Here is a 6,529-nt window from a genome sequence, read left to right on the forward strand (position 1 = left end):
GTGATTCCCCTGCTTCAATCCCGAAGGAGGAAAAGGGAGGCCAGCAAGAGAGCTCAGTGGGTAAAGGGGATGTGCAAGCATGAGGGCCTGATTCTACCCCTGGGACCAATGGGGGAAGGAGAAAACGGACAAAAGTTAGACTCGGACTTCCAAGGGCTTCGGTGTGCACGCGTGTGTGCATGCTCACACACACACACACACACAAAGAAATACTTAGGAAGGAAAGGAAGTCATTGATTGTGTAGCTGTTGTGCCCACATTTACTCAGTCATTTCATGGGAATGCTGTCTGGTTGCTGGGTGCCGAGAACACGCAGAGAAGTGTGTGCTGCACATGGTGTGTGTGAAGGTCTCCCTTGGGGCTGCAGGCATGACTGTACTCCCAGCTCGGAGGTGCTCTTTTTCTCCTCTCTCCTTGCTTACCATTTTCCTGGATTAAGAACAGAAAATCTGTCCTGGGTTTGCTTTCTGTTGCTGTGACTAAGCCACTTGGGGAGGGAAGGGTTTATGTCAGGTTATAGTCCATTCTGACTGGAAGTCAGGGCGTGACGTCAAGGCCGAACCTGGAGGTAGGAACTGAAGCACAGTCCTAGGCGCACTGCTGTGTACTCTGTTGCTCCCCTTGGCTTGTTCAACTGCTTTCCTTATACAACTCATTCATACGACATTTGAGAAAAGGCAAAATCAAATGGGATGGAAAGGGATTAGTGATGTTAAGGATGCTCCAAAGGGAGCACCAGAGAATGCTGGGAGTGAAGAAACTGGTGGTGGTGGATGCGTGACTCTGTAAACTTGTCAAAACCCAGAGTACCATATCCTCAAAAAGTGAATTTTACTCTATTCAAATAAAAAAAAATAATCAGAATTTCATCTCCCATAGAAACCCCAATAAAAGTCCTTGCCCACAGAATTAGGGATATAGCTCGGCCTGTAAAATGTTTGCTGTGAAGGCTGAGGGAGGACCTGAGTGGATCCTCAGTGGATCTACATAAAAGCTAAGTGTGGCAGCATGTACCTGCAACCCCAATGTTGTGAGGACAGAGATAAGAAGATCTCAGGGCCTCTGGTCACCAACTCTACCAATAATGAGTCCCAGGTTCAGTTAGAGATCTGTCCCCACTAAGGTATGTAATGATGGGAGAGACACCTGATAGTGACCTCTGACCTGTACACATGTGTGCACACATACATATGCACACTACACAAGGCCTTGCCCATTGCCCCCTGTGTTGCTCTGTTCACATCTCAATGTATTCTTTGTGATGACTTCTCTCTCCTAGGAACTGTAACAAACTATAGTTTCTGGGTAATTTGCTGTTTGCCTCCTGACTTACTGACCTCATTACATCTCAAATTTTCAGAAAAAAAAAAGAAAGAAAGAAGAACAGTGTGTTTTAGGGTAGTAGACCAATTGACATGGTAAGCAGGATATATTTTTACCTCAAACTGACATGATATGTCATCATGTAGCTCTTGGCTTGATGACTGGTGCCACCAGTGGCAGCAAGATGCCATGGGACAAGTTCTTCCTATTGAATGGTGTTGCTTAATCTAAGTCTCTATCATTCTATCTTACCAATAAAGACTTTGGAGCCAGTTGCTGGGGTGAAATCCTGCTAGCTCAGAGAGGCAAAGAAAGCTCCTTGCTGCCTTCTCCTCCGCCATCATCAAAGAAAGAGAGCTTTCTCCTACACTGTCTCAACCAAACAAACACAAAAACAAAAAAACCCTCCTCCAACTGGATGACCTTCCCTTCTACTTCCTGTGTGTGTGTCCCTCTCTCCATCCTCCTGACTTCCTCCCACCCTCTATGGCCTTTTCTTGTCAATTGGATGAACTTCCCATCTACTTCCTGTGTGTATCTCTCTTCATCCTCCTGACTTCCTCCTACCATCTATGGCTTTTTCCTGTCAACTGGTTGCTTGATCTACCTCTTGATCTATGGTTGATTTTATTTAATCCTGTTCACAATAGTCCAGCAGGATGCTCTTGGATTAAAGGTGTGTGCTTAGGGCTAAGCCACACCACAGCTGGAAGCAGGTTCCTCCAGTAAATAATGCAATGTTGGTGCTCACAGTGTGATCAAATAGCCTGCAACAGAATGGGACTTAAGTCCAATTAGATGGCCGTTGGTTGCCCCCAAGATAGCAGTGTCACCATTGCACCATTGGAGGTCTCTTTCTGTGCTGGTCATTGTTGTGATTCATAGACTTCATAGCTGGGTAGGACTACTAATTGCTCCTCTCCCACAGCAGCATGCATAGTGCCTTTAGATACCACAAGAGCTCGTTCTCAGGAAGGAGGCTTCAAGGTCAGATCTAGCTCAATTCCTCTAAGTCCTCTGTTTATCAGTATAGTCTTCTTGTCAAGTTCTTGGAGGCCAACAAAGGCAATGGCAATAGCTTATATTGTTTTAGAAGTCTCTTGGTCTCCCTGACTAACAACTTGAAGGAAGATTTTCTGTGTCTGGGGCTTTGGCAAATAGTTTATGGCTCTTGTGGGCAGCATTATCATTCTGTATGGCATAACTCTAAACTCTCTCCCTCCTTCCCTCCCTCCCTCCCTCCCTCCCTCCCTCCCTCTCTCTCTCTCTATATATATATATCATTGATATGTAGAATGTATGTATATATGTGTATATCAATGAATATATGTATATATATTCATTGTTTGCTTTTGCTTTTGAGCATAGGGTCTCACACTGTGTAGCTGTATCTGGTCTAGAACTCAGCTATTTAGACATGATTGGCCTTGTACTCACAAACATCTGCCTGCCTCTGCCTTCTGAGTGCTGTTATTGAAGGCATGTGCTACACACCTGACTATATAGATATTTTTAAGTTAGCTTGTAAAATAATGTTTCCTTGTGGCTGTTAGTTATTATGCGGCACAATGTTATTTGTTCACCGTGTTAGAAAGGCCACGAAGCACAACAAAACCCACTATAAGAGTTTATTAAGAGAAGGAACAAAGAGGAAGGTGCTTAGGTCTGTAGAAGATTGTGCAGGGATGGGGGTGGGGTGGGGAACGGGTCTGTGACCCATTTTTTATGGATTCTCCCCACACATGCGCATTCAGGCTTACAGAGCTATGCCATGCATGTGCATAGATTGCCGTGCAGCGCATGGATTACACAGGATGTAAGGCCCTGGGATGACTAAGCCTCTTGCTTGGCTACTGGACAGCACATGTGCAGCCACATAGCTGGGAGAGTAGCCAGGAATTCCAACAGTGGCTGTTTCAGACATCTGTAGTGTTATCTCTCCTTCCTTCCTCTTTCCCTATATTACCCTTCCTCACCACTTCCAAACTACGTGTGGCCAAAGAGGTCCCAGACTCTAGAGTAGAACCCACTACTGATGTGTTCCTGAACCCATATAATTTCTAACTACATTCTAACTACTAATCTTCATACCCACAGGTGGGTGCAGTTCCCACCCTTCATCAAAGAAGCTTCTCTTTGCAGCAGCCAGATGCTACTACAGAAATCCACAACTTACTAAAATACAGAGAATAAGTGACCGCGAGGTGCCAGCCCCAATGGCGGTGACATCTACAATGCAAACCCTACATCTAAGGCTCAGGGAACATACCATAAGAGAAGCAGAAAGACTGTAAAAGCCAGAAGACTGAGACACCTGCGGCTAACTGTTTTCTAGCCATACAAGGATGCTGCCCCTCCCTCCCTCCCATTCCACCCCCCCAACCCCGACCCCCCCCCGCCAACCACCTGCCGTGAAACCCTAACACTATGGCCACCTGAACAATGATTATTATTGTCAAGGTATGACTTCTCTCCAAGTATGTGAGACAGGCCAGGATAGTGCTTTCTAGGGTTTGTCTCTGTTAAAACTCAATCTGCAACTCAGGTCCTCAATTCACAAGCTAATGTATTTAGAACTGAAGTCTTTGAGAATCAGGATTAGATGAGGTTTCAGGAAGGGGCCCCCAGGACAGGATTTAGTGGTTTTCAAGGCTGCTCTCACTCACATAATGCTGCAGTACTTGGATATTCTCTAAGTGTGTCCTCCAAAGTTTCATGTGTTGAAATCTTGGTCCTCAGCCTGCCAGAATTAAGAGGTGGTGGGACTTTTAAAAGAAGCAAAACAAATGGTCATTAGGAAAACTGTCCTTGGGACATAAATCTCCCAGAACTCCAATGACTCTCTGGATTCCTGTCTCACTATGATCTGTTCCATTCAAAGAAGCTCCCACCACGATGCAATTTACCACAAGGTCTTCACCAGATCCCAGCTCTAGCATCATGCTACAGAGCCTCAGGATCTGTGGGATAATAAGCTATCTGGATTTACATGGCCTAATACATGTTCTCGGCCATGTTATAACCCAGAAAGAAACCCTATAATTTGAGCCACAGTCTTGATTAAGACGATGAAATTTTGTTAGTTGGCTGATTTTAACCAAATATATTGTCAATTTGGTGCAAAAGTTAACCAACAACTCTTTTTGTTGCTATGAATTATTCTAAAGCATGCCAATGCCATGCTTTTCAACTTCCTGGCAAATATACTTGTATTCTTTATAAAAAAAAATGAACTACAACAATTGGCCAGACAGTACTGACCAGTGGTCGATAAGCCTGATTGGCCTGTCCCAGTGAGGAGTAGGAAAACGAGCTTCAGAATGGCTTTTATGGTGGCATCAGTGTGGATACAGGGATCCTAGGCTTGGAACCCAATGACACAGTGCTTACTACAAAAGGAAAAAGAGGAGGGACTTCATTGACAAAATGTCATAGACTTAATATTGGGACTCATATTAGTTACACCTGAGAATATTAGTAAGTGTAAACATTGAGGCCCCCTGTGTTATGAAATAGTATGTGGGGACCCCCCGAAGGTATCCCGAGTATGCAGGGAAACATGCTGACATGCTGGGCAGATGCATTGGTGGGCTGGCAGGCGGCTCACTCCATGCAGGCATGGCGGTGGGGCAGCGGGTAGACATTCACAACCCAGATCCTACAATCCACGCAGAAATGGCTTATTATAATAGAGAGATGGAGAGAAGAGAGAAAGAGAGAGAGAAAGAGAAGGAGTTTTTCCTTAAGAAGAGGCTTCTACGTCAGGACGCAGGGTGGCCCCAAGGGGTGGGATTTCAAGGGGACAGGTCAGAATATTAACACCCTGTAGTCTTCAAAAAAATTGATATGAAAGAGGGAAAATAGGTATGATAAATTTAATTACAATTTTCGTATAGTCCTATATAGTATCCAGAGACCTAAAATATTCTATATTGAGCACAGAAACTTTCAGACAATGAGTGATAAATTCAAATTAAATTAAGTCATTGGCAATTACAAATTAATTTGATAACTAGGCCCCACAGACTCTCAGTTAAAGTAGTTAATATTGCCCAATGTTAATTAAAATGACCTTTAATAATTAAAGCTTATTACCTAATATCTAATTAAAAGGAAATGACTTTCCCACTGCTTATCTGTTTAGTAGACCCAATTTTTGCTTTGCTAGTTCTTGAACCTGGAGGAAGATAAATGAGAACTCCTGGGGGCTCACTTAATCCTGTGGTTCCTTCTACTACGGCCTCCAGTACCCAGAACTATTAAAATTGCCCATCTTACCTCATCCACAGCCACAAGTGGTTATTTATAGATTGGCCAGTATGTTCTGTACACAGCTTCCCACAACAGCCATCCAGGCACAATCTGTCTTCTCTGGAGGGACACAGCACACCACGGGGACCTGAACAGCTTTGCTGCTATACAATATCTTACCCACATCCCCCTTCATCCAGGACACAGGGGTGGCATTAGATTAATGACACATTCTACCAAGGTAACCTGTATAACACACTCATTAAGGGAAAGCAAGTCCACAGTGAGTCCTCTCCAGATTCCAGTGGCAACATATTCATCATTCACAAATTCTACACCCAGCTAAGTGTTGTGGCTACTTACAAAACAGCCTGCCTTTTCTCCCACAAAAGGCCCTGACATCTGTTCAAACTTTTAAAATAGAGGCTGGGGACTGCTAAGTTTCAAACCCGGGACAAATGGTGCCTATTTAACATGTCAAAGCAGATCTGGCATGTTCTCCCAGTATACCTCAGTTCCTACCTGTTACAGGGTATGAATCTCAGTATACCCTGCCTTCCACCCTGAACTCTAACCTGAGGTGCCTATTTAACAGGGACATGGCACAGTTGGGGCTGCTTGCCAGAACCAGTTTGGAGAGGAAAAGGTTTATTTCATCTTACAGTTATAGTCCATCATCAAGGGAAGCCAAAGCAGGAACCTGGAGGCAGGAACTGAAGCAGAGACCATAGAGGAATGAATGCTGCTTACTGGCTTCTTTCTTTCTTTCTTTCTTTCTTTCTTTCTTTTTTTTTTTTTTTTTTTTTGGTTTTTCGAGACAGGGTTTCTCTGTGTAGCTTTGCACCTTTCCTGGGACTCACTTGGTAGCCCAGGCTGGCCTCAAACTCAGAGATCCGCCTGACTCTGCCTCCCGAGTGCTGGGATTAAAGGCATGCGCCACCACCGCCCGGCTTAC

The sequence above is a fragment of the Peromyscus leucopus genome, chromosome 5, assembly GCF_004664715.2.
Source record: "Peromyscus leucopus breed LL Stock chromosome 5, UCI_PerLeu_2.1, whole genome shotgun sequence".
Taxonomy (NCBI): domain Eukaryota; kingdom Metazoa; phylum Chordata; class Mammalia; order Rodentia; family Cricetidae; genus Peromyscus; species Peromyscus leucopus.